The 14,371-nt window shown below is 48.4% G+C and overlaps 1 pseudogene; it reads right to left on the reverse strand.

The window, feature by feature from the left end:
- Positions 1-14,371, reverse strand: part of LOC144594717 (dipeptidase 1-like) — a 60,495-nt pseudogene that overhangs the window by 17,209 nt on the left and 28,915 nt on the right.

Raw genomic sequence — 14,371 nt, forward strand, 5'->3', positions numbered from 1 at the left:
CCAGAGCCCCCACCCTGGAGAGCAGCTGAGATTGTGGATGGCTGGCTGTGGCCCCATTCACAGTGTGGTGATTTCCCACCAACCTCTGTCCACGTACTCACCTGGGTCTCAGGTACATGGTGGCAGTCTCTGTGGTGGCAGCCCAGGCACTTCCCGGTGTCCACGACAACGCTGAGACTCCCCACCTTCCCCAGCGCGGCCCCTTCCCGCCCGTGTCCCCGCATGGCCGGATCTGGGCCTAGCTTCCACTCACCCCTGGGAGCTGTGGAGTGGGGCGGTGACAGCTGCAGATCGCACTTGCATTTTCCTTCTGCGCAAAATTCATATTTGCTGCGAGTTTAAGGGGTCATGAGCTCACTTTCCGTGTACAATCTAATGCATAAAGTGAGCTGCATGACTCCCAGCTTTGTGCCATCCGCAAAGCTAAACAATCTAACAGCCCTTTTATTCCCCCAAATGATCCAGGTAGTTTGACACCCCAGGGTTTGACACCCCTGCCCCACATTCTCCCTCTAGTGGAAACATTCTCTCCACATCCACTCCATCCTAGCCTTTCACTCTTTGGTAAGTTGCTGCTCTGCTGGGAGAGGACAGAACGTACAAACTTCACAACAACGAGGGAACCCAGGAGATGAACGGGCTGCATACCTGCTGTGACCCCCCACCTTCAGGTTCAAGAACAGCTTCATGCAGCAACTAACGGACAGTTGAACCCCACACTCTGACCACACCCCACCTCACCAACTGTGATCTACTCTGGACTAAGCTTTGATCGCACAACATACTTTGGTTTTGGTCTGGTTACCGAATATTACTGATTATTAGGTTATTCTGTTACTGATTTTTATACATTTAATTAATTTAGTTGAGTTTAGTTCAGATTAGTTCAGAGATACAGCATGGAAACGGGGTCTTCGGCCCACCGAGACCGCACTGACCAGTGATCCCTGCACTTCCATTATCCTACACGCATGAGGGACAATTCACACTGATACCAAGCCAATTAACCTACAAAACTCCACGTCTTTGGAGAGTGGGGGGAAGCCGAAGATCTCGGAGAAAACCCACGCAGGTCACCGGGAGAACGTACAACCTCTCTACAGACAGTAGTCAGGATCGAACCCGGGTCTCTGGCTCTGAAACCTCTGTGAGACAGCAACTCGACCACTGCGCCACCGGGCCGCCATATGTGTGTTACTTTGTTAATGGGTCTTTAAAGCTGCAGCAAGTAAAAATGTCACCGTTCCATTTCCGATAGATATGACAGTGAAACACTCTTGACTCTTGCCTTGACCAGATTGTACAGCAGTCAAACTCTCCTGACCCATGTCAACATGGACAATCAATAGACAATAGACAATAGACAATAGACAATAGACAATAGGTGCAGGAGTAGGCCATTCAGCCCTTCGAGCCAGCACCGCCATTCAATGCGATCATGGCTGATCACTCTCAATCAGTACTTCGTTCCTGCCTTCTCCCCATACCCCCATTCAAATCCCTCATGGCACCAGTGCGCCCCCTTCTGGTGCCAGTGTGCGCCTAGCAGTTAGCTCTCAGTTCCTGCAGGATAACAGTCAGGTCTAGGTGATGTCAAGTGGTGCTCTCTGATCAGAACACCCCGAAATTCCATTGAAGCACAGACATTTTGGACAGCCTCTGTCAAGCCTCCTTGGAAGTGGGAATGGTCTCCATCTGTTGCTGCCACCCGCGGCTGTCCACCAATTCCCGCTGGAAATCATGTACTTCCAGAACCTCATGAAGTCCTGCACGTGATCAGAGTTGGGCCTGCCCCAGTCCATGACATTGCTTGTTTCTACCAGGCAGTGTGGAAAATGCACTAAGAATTTCAGTATGCATCTGCTTTACTCTTTCTGTAAATGGCGTCTATCACAGTCTCCATCCATGTCCAATGGCACAGAATGGATGTGCCACCACTCCTTGAATGGCGGTGCTGGGTCGAAGGGCCAAATGGCCTACTTCTGCACCTATTGTCTATTGTAACTGGCACATTAGCTTGCCTCTCCCTATGGTCTGACAGAGCATGGCAGGAACCTCTCCACATGAAATAGCCACTTCTAATCCGGCCTCTCCAAGCTCTACCGTAGGGCAAGCCTGCTTCCTGTTATCGCAATTCATCTCTGGAGAGAGTCTCTGTTGTTACCTCCTGCCACCTCCTCTTCACTTCTGCTCCTAAAGCACGTTGACACACCTGGCACCTCGAGCATGTCTCCAGAATGTTGTGGTTTGAACACAAGGAAGTCTTTTTGAGATGGAGAAAGTGTAGACCCTTCCCTGCAATATTTTTCTCCATCTATTAAAATTGCTCTGCAGCACACAACCCTGCCAACAGGGGGCGCATGGTGGCGCAGCGGGAGAGTTGCTGCTTTACGTGGGTTCGATCCCGACTACGGGTGCTGTCTGTACGGTGTTTGTACGTTCTCCCCGTGACCGTGTGGGTTTTCTTTGGGATCTCCAGTTTCCTCCCACACTCCAAAGACGTGCAGGTTTGTAGGTTAATTGGCTTGGTATAAATGTTGATCAATTTCCCTCCTGGGATAAATAAAGTTCTAACGTAACGTATAGCAAATTGCCCCTAGTGTGTATAGTGTTAATGTGTGGGTCGCTGGTCGGTGCAGACTTGGTGGGCCGAAGGGCCTGTTTCCACGCTGTACTTCTGAACTAAACTTAACTAAACAGTGAAGTGTGCCTCCAGGGATTGGAAGCTTGGAGTCACTTGGTGTGGGAATGGGTGGTCGATGTTGTGAATCATTGCGAGTGTCCTCGGCTGTGTTGAGGTCACCACATAACACAGCCTCGGGCATTACAAACATAGCGACACATTTATTTGGGTCATTGTTGATCCTCATATCCTGGCTCCTTCTACATGAACAGACATGGGATACTTGCACAGGACAATATTACTTAGGAGTCATTCAATTTCTTGAAAATAATCTTTGAATAAAATGTTAAAAAAACAACAACATTGTGGTGTGAAGGATCTCAACTTAGCTGCATTTTTACCTTATATGCATTTCAGTTCTTTATTCTTTTATTTACTGGTCTCTGTACTAAATCTCACAACACTTAACATTCAATTAAAAAAAAAAACGAAGACATGACTCTTCTTGAAGTAGAATGGCCAGGATTTCCTCTGTGGTTTTACACACAACCGTGCAAATCTCTTTTGGAGAAGACAAGGTTTATTTTTCATGCAGCTAATAAACAATTCTGCATTGTTTCTCCAAAGGTGCAGGAATAGATTTCTCTTATAAGTTCATAAGTGATAGGAGCAAAATTAGGCCATTCAGCCCATCGTCTACTCTGCCATTCAATCATGGCTGATCTATCTTTCCCTCTTAACCTCATTCTCCTGTCTTCTCCCCATAGCCCCTGTCACCCGTACTAATCATAGTTAATGCAAATGAATTATAGGTTGGTACAAATGATCGATATAGAATATTACCTGGAAACGCCATCATAATCTCCACCAAATCCCACAGACTGGGAACCAGCAATGTTTTTTATGTAGTCACAATGATCTACGGAACGATTTGAAAACGTAATTTGAAACAAATGCTTAAGTTTCATTGCACGGTTTTACAATATTTAGCGCACGCCAGTAACATAACATAACATAACATAACATAACATAACATAACAAAACTTTATTGTCATTCGGCACAACACCGAACGAAATTTCAGCAGTAACAGAAAAGAACACAGGACGCACGACCCCAACACAAACATCCATCACAGTGACTCCAAACACCCCCTCACTGTGATGGAGGCAACAAAACTTCCCCTCTCCTCCCCCCGCACCCACGGACAGACAGCTCGACCCCTACCGAGGCAACCGACACGCACAGCCTCCGCAAGAGGATGGAAGGCCCCGCGGCCGAGCCGCCCCGGGCACCGAAACGTCCCGCGGCCGCACCGGGCGATGTTAAGTCCAGCGGCCGAGCCGCACCGGGCACCAAAACGTCCCGCGGCCGAGCCGCGCCGGCGATGTTAAGTCCCGCAGCCGAGCCGCACCGGGCACTGAAACGTCCCGCAGCCGAGCCGCGCCGGCGATGTTAAGTCCAGCGGCCGAGCCGCGCCGGGCGATGGAAGGCCCCGCGGGCGAGCTGCGCCCCGGGGAAGAGACCTAATAAAAGAAAGGTTTCCCACCCCCCCCACCCCCCCACACCCCCCACACCCCCCACACCCCCCCCCCCCACACCCCACACCCCTCCCCACACATACACAGCCAAAAACAGAAACAAAAACCATCCCAACACCGACACAAACAAAAAAAAAAGAAAAAAAGACAAACAGACTGCCAGAGAGCCGCAGCCGTTAGGCGCAGCCAACTCCTCCCACTAAATAGTTTCCTGATATTGTGGAGAGGAATTTGGACGCTGTCTGATGGTACAGATGTAAAATGTCACACTTAGTTGGTGGCTGCAGAAACCATTTCAAGATGGCTCAGTCACAGGATGGCCCAAACACATCTGTCCAAGTTTCTTACTAGGATCTGAAATATGTATAGGGTTTACTAACTTTTCCAAATGTGCTTATCTACTGCTTTTAGTGTTGTGCATACTCTGGGTATGGTCAGGCATCGGGTACAGTCCACAAAGTGGCATATCCCCACCCCCCCACCCCACTTGTATCTGATGAGTGAACACAACAGGGACCAATTCCGCCTCTGAACTTAATTCTTCACACCTACATATTTGTGTTCTCAGACAAAAAGAAGTGTTATTTCCTGCTATTCACAATGTTTCATCTTGATCTTGAAGTTACTATATTTTGGAATAGGTGCTTGTCAAAATATATACACTGCAGAGGTGAAGTTCTGAGGTAAAGACAAGGAATGGCCAGCAAAATGGACAATGGAGATTTTAACGTTCTGAATGAAGGACCGTTCCATTTCATTTTGGTTTTGCTCTTCACAGTTTACCTTCAGTTATTTTCAGCAGCGCTCTCTTTCAAAAATATACTACCCATTCAGTGCAATGTTAGCAGAAACAGTTAGACAGGAACTTGGATAGGACAGGTTGAGGGATATGGTCCAAACGCGGACAGGTGGGACTAGTGTAGCTGGAGATGATGTGGCTTCCCAGGCCATGGTTGGAGGTGGTGTCCTAACAAGTGGGGAAGGCGTGGGAGTTGTCTACCACATGTTGGCCGGTGTGGGCAAGTTGGACCGAAGGGCCTTTTTCCACACTGTATCACTCTATGACTCGATAATAAATCATGTCTCAGCCCAGTGACACAGAAGGGCGAGATCGCTGACTATGTACTTTTAGTTTTACTTTTTAGTTTTAGAGATACAGAGTTGAAACAGGCCCTTCGGCCCACCGAGTCCGCACCGACCAGCAATCCCCACACATTAACATATCATATCATATATATACAGCCGGAAACAGGCCTTTTCGGCCCTCCAAGTCCATGCCGCCCAGTGATCCCCGTACATTAACACTATCCTACACCCACTAGGGACAATTTTTACATTTACCCAGCCAATTAACCTACATACCTGTACGTCTTTGGAGTGTGGGAGGAAACCGAAGATCTCGGAGAAAACCCACGCAGGTCACGGGGAGAACGTACAAACTCCTTACAGTGCAGCACCCGTAGTCTCGATCGAACCCGGGTCTCTGGCGCTACAAACGCTGTAAGGCAGCAACTCTACCGCTGCCCAATGTATTCTTGGGTTTTATGTACATTCTCTTTTACTTTTGTCCTTCCCTTGTCTTTTGTTGAATGTGGGAATGAGGATAGAAGTATTTGAGGGAGAGGTGATGCCCTAACATATGTGGCAGGGTGGCACCTATTGGGGTCAGATAAGAGCTAAGGGCACATAGCTCACAAACAGCAGAGCTGGAGATGGACAGGGACAAGTACTGTGAAGAGTTGGCATTCACATGGAGAGGGAGGGAGAGAGATGGACAAGAAGGGTACTCCAAAGACGTACAGGTTTGTAGGTTAATTGGCTGGGTAAATGTTTAAAAAAATTGTCCCTAGTGGGTGTAGGATAGTGTTAATGTACGGGGATCGCTGGGCGGCGCGGACTTGGTGGGCCGAAAAGGCCTGTTTCCGCGCTGTATATATATGATATGATATGATATGAAGGGGAGAGAGGAATTACAACAATATAAAGGAACAATTAGTTCGGGACCTGGGTAGTTTGAGAGATAAATGGGGCAGGTCCCAAGCGTTCCATGTTATCCCACTTTCCCAACCACTCCATACACACTGGGTAGCAGTCATGGGAATGGCCAGAGATGAAGGTGACAAAATAGATTGGGATGTGCTGGCCTGGGAGGTTGACAAGTCAGAACATGCCAGTCAACAGAAGTTGCCCTAGCCATCCCAGTCCAGGCGGCACCTATTGAGGTAAGATAACGGCAGCTGGAGAATCCTGATCACCCCAGCCAGCCCTTTACACTGAGTTCCACCAGGCATCAGCCCTTCACCCCAGGGAGAAGCACACCATTCTGTCCGGGCTGCCCGTGAGAATGCAGAATGGTGGCTCAAATCAGAAGGAATGATTGAAATTGAGCAGATGCACCTCAGAGATCTGCGCGTGTGGATTAAAGGTAAATGCCAGAGGAATATGTGGGCTGCAGAGGATGGCCCAGGAGCTGTAGGATAGTACACTGGCGAGTGGGAGTGTGGGTAGTGAGGAGAGGCGTGCAACCTGTAGTGGGGATGTGGGGCAGCAACTGGGACGTGAGAGTCATTGGCGAATGATAATGTCAGTGGTTCAGAAAGGTGATGAGCCCACCATAGATGATGTTAAGGGAGCGTGGCTGCGTTCTGCAGCTGCGGCTCACCGGCAGTCTCTCTGTCTTTTTTTTGTTTTTGTCTTTGTTATCGTTTAAATGTTTCTTTTGATTTATTTTTAACTCTGTATATGTGGGGGGTGGTGTGGGGGGTGGGGAAAACCTTTTTTTCGAATCTCCTCAACGGAGATGCGACCTTTACCGTGTCGTATCTCCGTTCGCGCTACGGCCTAACACCGTGGAGTCGGCGGCCTCCAGCTGGGATTGACCTTGAAGACTCCGGTCGCAGGGCCTGGACTTACCATCTCGGAGGCTTTGGCCGTGGGCCCTGCAGACCGCAACATCGGGAGCTCGCAGGTCCCTGGCTGGCGACCGGCTTTCGGGAGCTCCAGCCGTAGCAGCTTCGACCACCCCGAAGCGCGAGGTTTGATTGACCCGCTCGCAGGCCCTTCATCGCCCTGCGTGGCCTGGCCGCGGCACTTTCCATCGCCCGGTGGGGGCTCAGGATCTTCATCGGCCTGCTCGGCTCGGCCCTGGGACTTTCCATCGTCCGGTGGGGGCTTCAAAAGTCGGGAGCCTCGATCACCTCGTGGCACCACGGGAGAGGAATGAGGAGGAGATAAGACTTTTCTTTGCCTTCCATCACAGTGAGGGTGTGCCTGGAGCAATCACTGTGATGGCTGTTTGTGTTAAAATTGTAATTGTGTGTCTTGTGTTCTTTATTGTTTACTGCCGGACCCTGACGTGAGAGGACACTGGCGCTATTTGTTTGCCGCTTCCCCGTCAGGATAGTTTGTCTGTTTGTTTTTATGTCTTGACTGTTTTTGTAAAGCGTCTTTGAGCATTTGGAAAAGCGCTATAAAAAACAAATGTTTATTATTATTATTATTATATGTAAATATTGGGCATATGGAGAATATTGTGTGGACAATTCTGCTCAGGATGACCCGGTCTTCCTGAAAATAGTGAAGGAAGGGGGGAGCTGAGCTCTCCAGGAGGTGTTGGACATGGGACTGGCTGTGGGATCCACCTATCCTGCAACAGTATCCGATGCCGGCGAGATAGACTGGAGGAGCGGGCCGAGAGGTCGCAGGGTGGGTGACAATAGACAATAGGTGCAGGAGGAGGCCATTCGGCCCTTTGAGTCAGCACTGCCATTCAATGTGATCATGGTTGATCATTCTCAGTCAGTACCCCGTACCTGCCTTCTCCCTGTACCCCCTGACTCCGCTATCCTTAAGAGCTCTATCTAACTCTCTCTTGAAAGCATCCAGAGAATTGGCCTCCACTGCCTTCTGAGGCAGAGAATTCCACAGATTTACAATTCTCTGACTGAAAAAGTTTTTCCTCATCTCCGTTCTAAATGGCCGACCTCTTATTCTTAAACTGTGGCCCCTGGTTCTGGACTCCCCCAACATCGGGAACATGTTTCCTGCCTCTAGCCTGTCCAATCCCTTAATTTTTTCATTTCTTTTAGATTTAGAGATACAGCGCGGAAACAGGCCCTTCAGCCCACCCAGTCCGCGTCGCCCAGCGATCCCCGCACATTAACACTATCCTACACACTCTAGGGACAATTTTTACATTTACCCAGTCAATTAACCTACAAATCTGTACGTATTTGGAGTGTGGGAGGAAACCGAAGATCTCGGAGAAAACCCACGCAGGTCACGGGGAGAACGTACAAACTCCGTACAGACGGCACCCGTAGTCAGGATCGAACCTGAGTCTCCGGCGCTGCATTCGCTGTAAGGCAGCAACTCTACCGCTGCGCCACCGTGCCGTCCATAATCTTATATGTTTCAATAAGATCCCCTCTCATCCTTCTAAATTCCAGTGTATACAAGCTCAGTCGCTCCAGTCTTTCAACAGTCCCGCCATCCCGGGAATTAACCTCGTGAACCTACGCTGCCATCCCTGGAGTGAACGCAGCCACGGTGAGGACGGAGAGGACTTGCGTTACGGGCCAGCAACCATGACACGTAGCAAGGGGCTGCCGCACTGGACGTGGAGGGGCAACGGAGATGATGTGGCCTCCCTGGCCATGGTTGGAGGCCGTGTCCCGACAAGTGGGGACGGTTTGAGAGTTGTCCACCAAAACAGGCCAAAACCACGGTCGCACCTTCTCAGACCATGGAACTAGTGACCACAGCAGCCAAGTCAGACAAATAGTTGGCGTCAGCCCTCATTGCCAGTACGGGTCGCCCACTGCACATAAGAGCTGTAATAGGAAGATAATAACACGACATATTAGCAAGCAAAGTGGCATTGGTATTGATAACTGACCAACCCGTGCCAATGACGGGAGAGGTTATTTATATTCTCAGCAAGGCACAGATAATTGAAATAGGGAGAATTGTAGCGACCATAGGGATTGGTCCTGAGAGTCGAACCCGCTGATTGGCTAGGAAGGTCACGTGGTGGTTTTGGGGCCCAAAACCAGGGAGTGGGAAGAGAACTTCGATGTGAACAGTTTGAGTTAATGGTTGTCTGTAATCTCGTTTGTTATCCTTTGTAATTGAATATTGCGGCCGCAATAAACTTCTTTAACAAAGTACAAGCCTCCAGACTCGCCATAGAATGCACCTCCCATTATATTTCTGGGCCTGTTAAAATAATGATGGCACCATCCTAGGTGCAGGTACAGTAAGGGAAGCGTGAGCCCTAGTGGATTCAGGAACAAGGGGACTGATATGGATAAGTTCGGGAGAGGGAACAGGCACAGTCTATAGAGTAGACAACACAGCCAGTATAGCCACAGCAGCCACAGTCATTAGTAACTGGAGCCAGGACCATGTGTATGAGTTACTTTGTCAGCAGTTCCCACCAGTGTGGGTTGCAAACAAACACGACTGTGGGCAGGTAAAGAAAGACCTGGTGAAAATGAAAGTGGAACGTAAGAAACAGAAGGGAAATGAGTGGGTGGATGTCAGGGCAGAAAGAGCAGCAGGAGGACAGCAGAGACAGAAGATGCTACTGGAGAGGAAGGAGCCCATTTAGAAAAATCACACCGAGAGGTGGGGGCAGAGGAGAAAGCGAAGTGGAGGGAAGAGGGAGCAGAAGAGGAAGCAAATAGTATCTGGACCCATGTGAAGGATGGGGTAACGGTGGTAACCTTTACCCAGAGAGAGGTGAAACACCTCTGCAACCAGCTTCAAACGTTACAGCATCAAATAATCAGCAGCAGCTGCACAATGCTGATCAGCAAGTGCCAGAGGGAGATACTCCTGCAGTCAGGTGACTGGATCGTTTAGTTTAGTTTAGAGATACAGCGCAGAAACAGGCCCTTCGGCCCACCGCGTCCGCGCCAACCAGCGATCCCCACACACTAACACTACCCTACACACACTAGGGACAATTTACATTTATACCGAGCCAATTAACCTACAAACCTGTACATCTTTTGGAGTGTGGGAGGAAACCAAAGATCTCGGAGAAAACCCACGCAGGTCACGTGGTCAACGTACAAAACTCCGTACAGACGGCACCCGTGGTTGGGTTTAAACACGCGTCCCTGGTGCTGAAGGCACTGTAAGGCAGCAACTCTACCGCTGCGCCACCGTGCCATCATGGTCTCTCTCAGGTGGATAGGTGGGTGGTGCTGCCGACAGCTGGCACCTGTACCTGTGTACACACCTGGCGAGGCAGCCACTGGAACTATTGACTCAGATTAAATGTCATGACCTACCTTCGTCCCGCCCACACATGCGGGCCAAGGGACTAACTTCACCCACTAACAATCTAATCTCATTGCAGGGAAGTAACTGATGAACAGCAGTATCTTGCTTCACATTCGAGCAATCCCGATGAAATTTGCTGAAATCATTGAGAGGATAAATGTATCCAGGAAGTGGATGAAAGAAAATAACTGCAGATGCTGCTACAAATCGAAGGTATTTATTCACAAAATGCTGGAGTAACTCAGCAGGTCAGGCAGCAGTTCGGTCCACGTTAACCAATCTGATCTCCCGGTGGCTGAGCACTTCAACTCCCCCTCCCACTCCCAGTCTGACCTTTCTGTCATGGGCCTCCTCCAGTGCCATAGTAAGTCCCACCGGAAATTGGAGGAACAGCACCTCATATTTCGCCTGGGCAGCTTGCAGCCCAGTGGTATGTACATTGACTTCTCCAACTTTAGATAGTTCCTCTGTCCCTCTCTTCCCCTCCCTCTTCCCAGATCTCCCACTGTCTTCCTGTCTCCACCTATATCCTTCCTTTGTCCCGCCCCCCTGACATCAGTCTGAAGAAGGGTCTCGACCCGAAACGTCACCCATTCCTTCTCTCCTGAGATGCTGCCTGACCCGCTGAGTTACTCCAGCATTTAGTGAATAAATACCAGGAAGTGGATGAGATCAGGTGCCTGGAAGAACAATTGCTGCTAGAATCATGTAGATAGCCCATTAAGGATGACAGACAGTTCAGATGGATGTTTACCTAGGGACGTTGCAGCTTAGTAATTGGGAGGGGATCTTTAGTGGAGGGCATTTTTGCAGCCCCTTAACATCTGGCCTCCCTGGGACAAGTCAGTCCAAGGGCCCAGATGAGGATATGTTAGGGATTATTTAGAGGTTATGAAATTATGGGGAAGAATCAGACATTAATATAAAACAAGATCCAGCCTTCTAATGTACAGTGAAAGCAGTAATCGGTTTGAAGTTAAAAGGACAGTTTTGCAAACAGACAGGCTGCCTACTCAATGACCACGACTTGTCGCATATGCACAGCAGAATGCAAGACAAAGGGGTACGTTAATTGGCCTAGATCAAATCTGAAATGTGCAGGAGGGAACTGCAGATGCTGGTTTACACCGAAGATAGACACAAAGTGCTGGAGTAACTCAGCGGGACAGGCAGCATCTCTGGAGAGAAGGAAACATCATCCATTCTTTCTATCCAGAGATGCTGCCAGTCCCATTGAGTTTTGTCAATAGTCGTTTATTTGTCACATACACATAAATGTGTAGTGAAATGAAACATTACCCGCTGTTAAACAATAAGACCAATAAGAATAATCAATAAAAATGCAATAACACATATAATCATAAACTGACACCAAACAAAAAGAAACATCCATCACAGTGAGTCTCCTCCAGTCCCTCACTGTGATGGAAGGCCACAATGTCTTTTCTCTTCCCTGCCGTCTTCAGCTTCAGCTTGACTGTTTTCTCACCATTGTGATAGATGTGAAGGAAGCTTCCAGACCTGTCCTATTTGTCATTTGACTAGTGGTGGGATCACGTTGGAGATGATGAAATGTCAGAGGATGATGTGTTGGATGTGGAGGCTGGTGGGGTGAAAGGTGAGGATCAAGGGAACTCTTTCCTTCTTGCATCTGGGGGAGGGCTAGTGAAAGAAGAGGCTTGGGTGAGAGATCCATCTATGGCAGCCAGGTGGAAGCTACATTCACCAACGAATGAGGACATCTCGGATGTCCTTGAATGGAAAGCCTCATCTTGGGAGCAGATGTGGCAGGGACGGACGACTTGAGAGTAGGGATAGCATCTTTGTAAGAGACAGCATGGAAAGATATCCTGTAGGAGGGAACTACCGATGCTGATTTACACCAAAGGGAGACACAAAATGTTGTAGTAACTATGCAGGACAGGCATCATCTCTGGAGAGAAGAAATGGGTGATGTTTCGGGAACATTTGGATAGCAGTATCAGGATCGTTCCAAGGCAGCATGGATTTATGAAGGGGAAATCATGCTTGACTAATCTTCTGGAATTTTTTGACGATGTAACTAGGAAAATGGACAAGGGAGAGCCAGTGGATGTAGTGTATCTGGACTTTCAGAAAGCCTTCGATAAGGTCCCACATAGGAGATTAGTGGGCAAAATAAGAGTACATGGTATTGGGGGTCGGGTACTGACATGGATAGAAAATTGGTTGGCAGACAGGAAACAAAGAGTAGGAATAAATAGGTCCCTTTCAGAATGGCAGGCAGTGACTGGTGGGGTACCGCAAGGTTCGGTGCTGGGATCGCAGCTATTTACAATATACATTAATGACTTAGATGAAGGGATTAAAAGTAACATTAGCAAATTTGCAGATGACACAAAGCTGGGTGGCAGTGTGAAGTGTGAGGAAGATGCTATGAGGATGCAGAGTGACTTGGACAGGTTGTGTGAGTGGGCAGATGCATGGCAGATGCAGTTTAATGTGGATAAATGTGAGGTTATTAAGTTTGGTGGTAAGAACAGGAAGGCAGAATATTATCTGAATGGTGTCAAATTCGGAAACGGGGAAGTACAATGAGATCTGGGTGTCCTAGTTCATTAGTCACTGAAAGTAAGCATGCAAGTACAACAGGCAGTGAAGAAAGCTGATGGAATTGTGGCCTTCATAACAAGAGGAGTTGAGTATAGGAGCAAAGAGGTCCTTCTGCAGTTGTACAGGGCCCTAGTGAGACCACACCTGGAGTACTGTGCAGTTTTGGTCTCCAAATTTGAGGAAGGACATTCTTACTATTGAGGGAGTGCAGCGTAGGATCAAGAGGTTAATTCCTGGAATGGCGGGACTGTCGTATGTTGAAAGACTGGAGCGATTGGGCTTGTATTCTCGAATTTAGAAGGTTGAGAGGGGATCTTATTGAAACATATTAGATTATTAAGGGATTGGACATGCTAGAAGCAGGGAACATGTTCCCGATGTTGGGGGAGTCCCGAACCAGGGGCCACAGTTTAAGAATAAGGGGTAGGCCATTAAGAACAGAGGTGAGGAAAACCTTTTTCACGCAGAGAGTTGTGAAGCTGTGGAACTCTCTGCCTCTGAAGGCAGTGGAGGCCAATTCCCTGGATGCTTTCAAGAGAGAGTTAGATAGAGCTCTTAATGATAGCGGAGTCAGGGGATATGGGGAGAAGGCAGGAACGGGGTAGTGATTGCGGATGATCAGCCATGATCACGGTGAATGGCGGTGCTGGCTCGAAGGGCCGAATGGCCTCCTCCTGCATCTATTGTCTATTGTCTATTCAGGCTGAAGAAAGGTCTTGACACGAAATGTCACCCATTCCTTCTCTCATGAGATGATCCCTTCTCTCCAGAGATGCTGCCTACATTGCTGAATTACTCCAGCATTTTGCGTCTATCATGGGAAGATATAGGGTATATATAGTGGCATGAAACCATCTGCTGTGAGACCGCAGGCACTGATATTCTCCTCATTTGATTGGCCTTACACGTGTTGTTTAAACATGGTGTTATGGAAGAAGAAGTCGGGCTTTGAATTGGAGGATGGAATGGAAGAGGGGACTCTTCACACAAAATAGTCCACCATGTTTTTGAAAATATTCCTTCACATGAGATACACCAATGAGAACAATGTAGATACTGACCGGCCACATCTGAGAGTTTAGCTGCATGCTTGCAGGTCACATAGTCGTTGTAAAAGTTCACCATCACAATACCATTGTTCGCTCTCTGTGAAATGAATCTACGCTCTGGGCAACCAAACATGTAATATTCTTAAGGAGATCATTCTAAACGCATTTTAAAATTGCTTCAGATCTACATAAAATATTGGTTACAAAGGCTTTTAAAAACTGAGTCAATGTTTAATGCTGAAATAGAACTGTCTCACCCTTAGATAGACACAAAAAG

Source organism: Rhinoraja longicauda, chromosome 6, assembly GCF_053455715.1.
Source record: "Rhinoraja longicauda isolate Sanriku21f chromosome 6, sRhiLon1.1, whole genome shotgun sequence".
NCBI classification, from domain to species: Eukaryota; Metazoa; Chordata; class Chondrichthyes; order Rajiformes; family Arhynchobatidae; genus Rhinoraja; species Rhinoraja longicauda.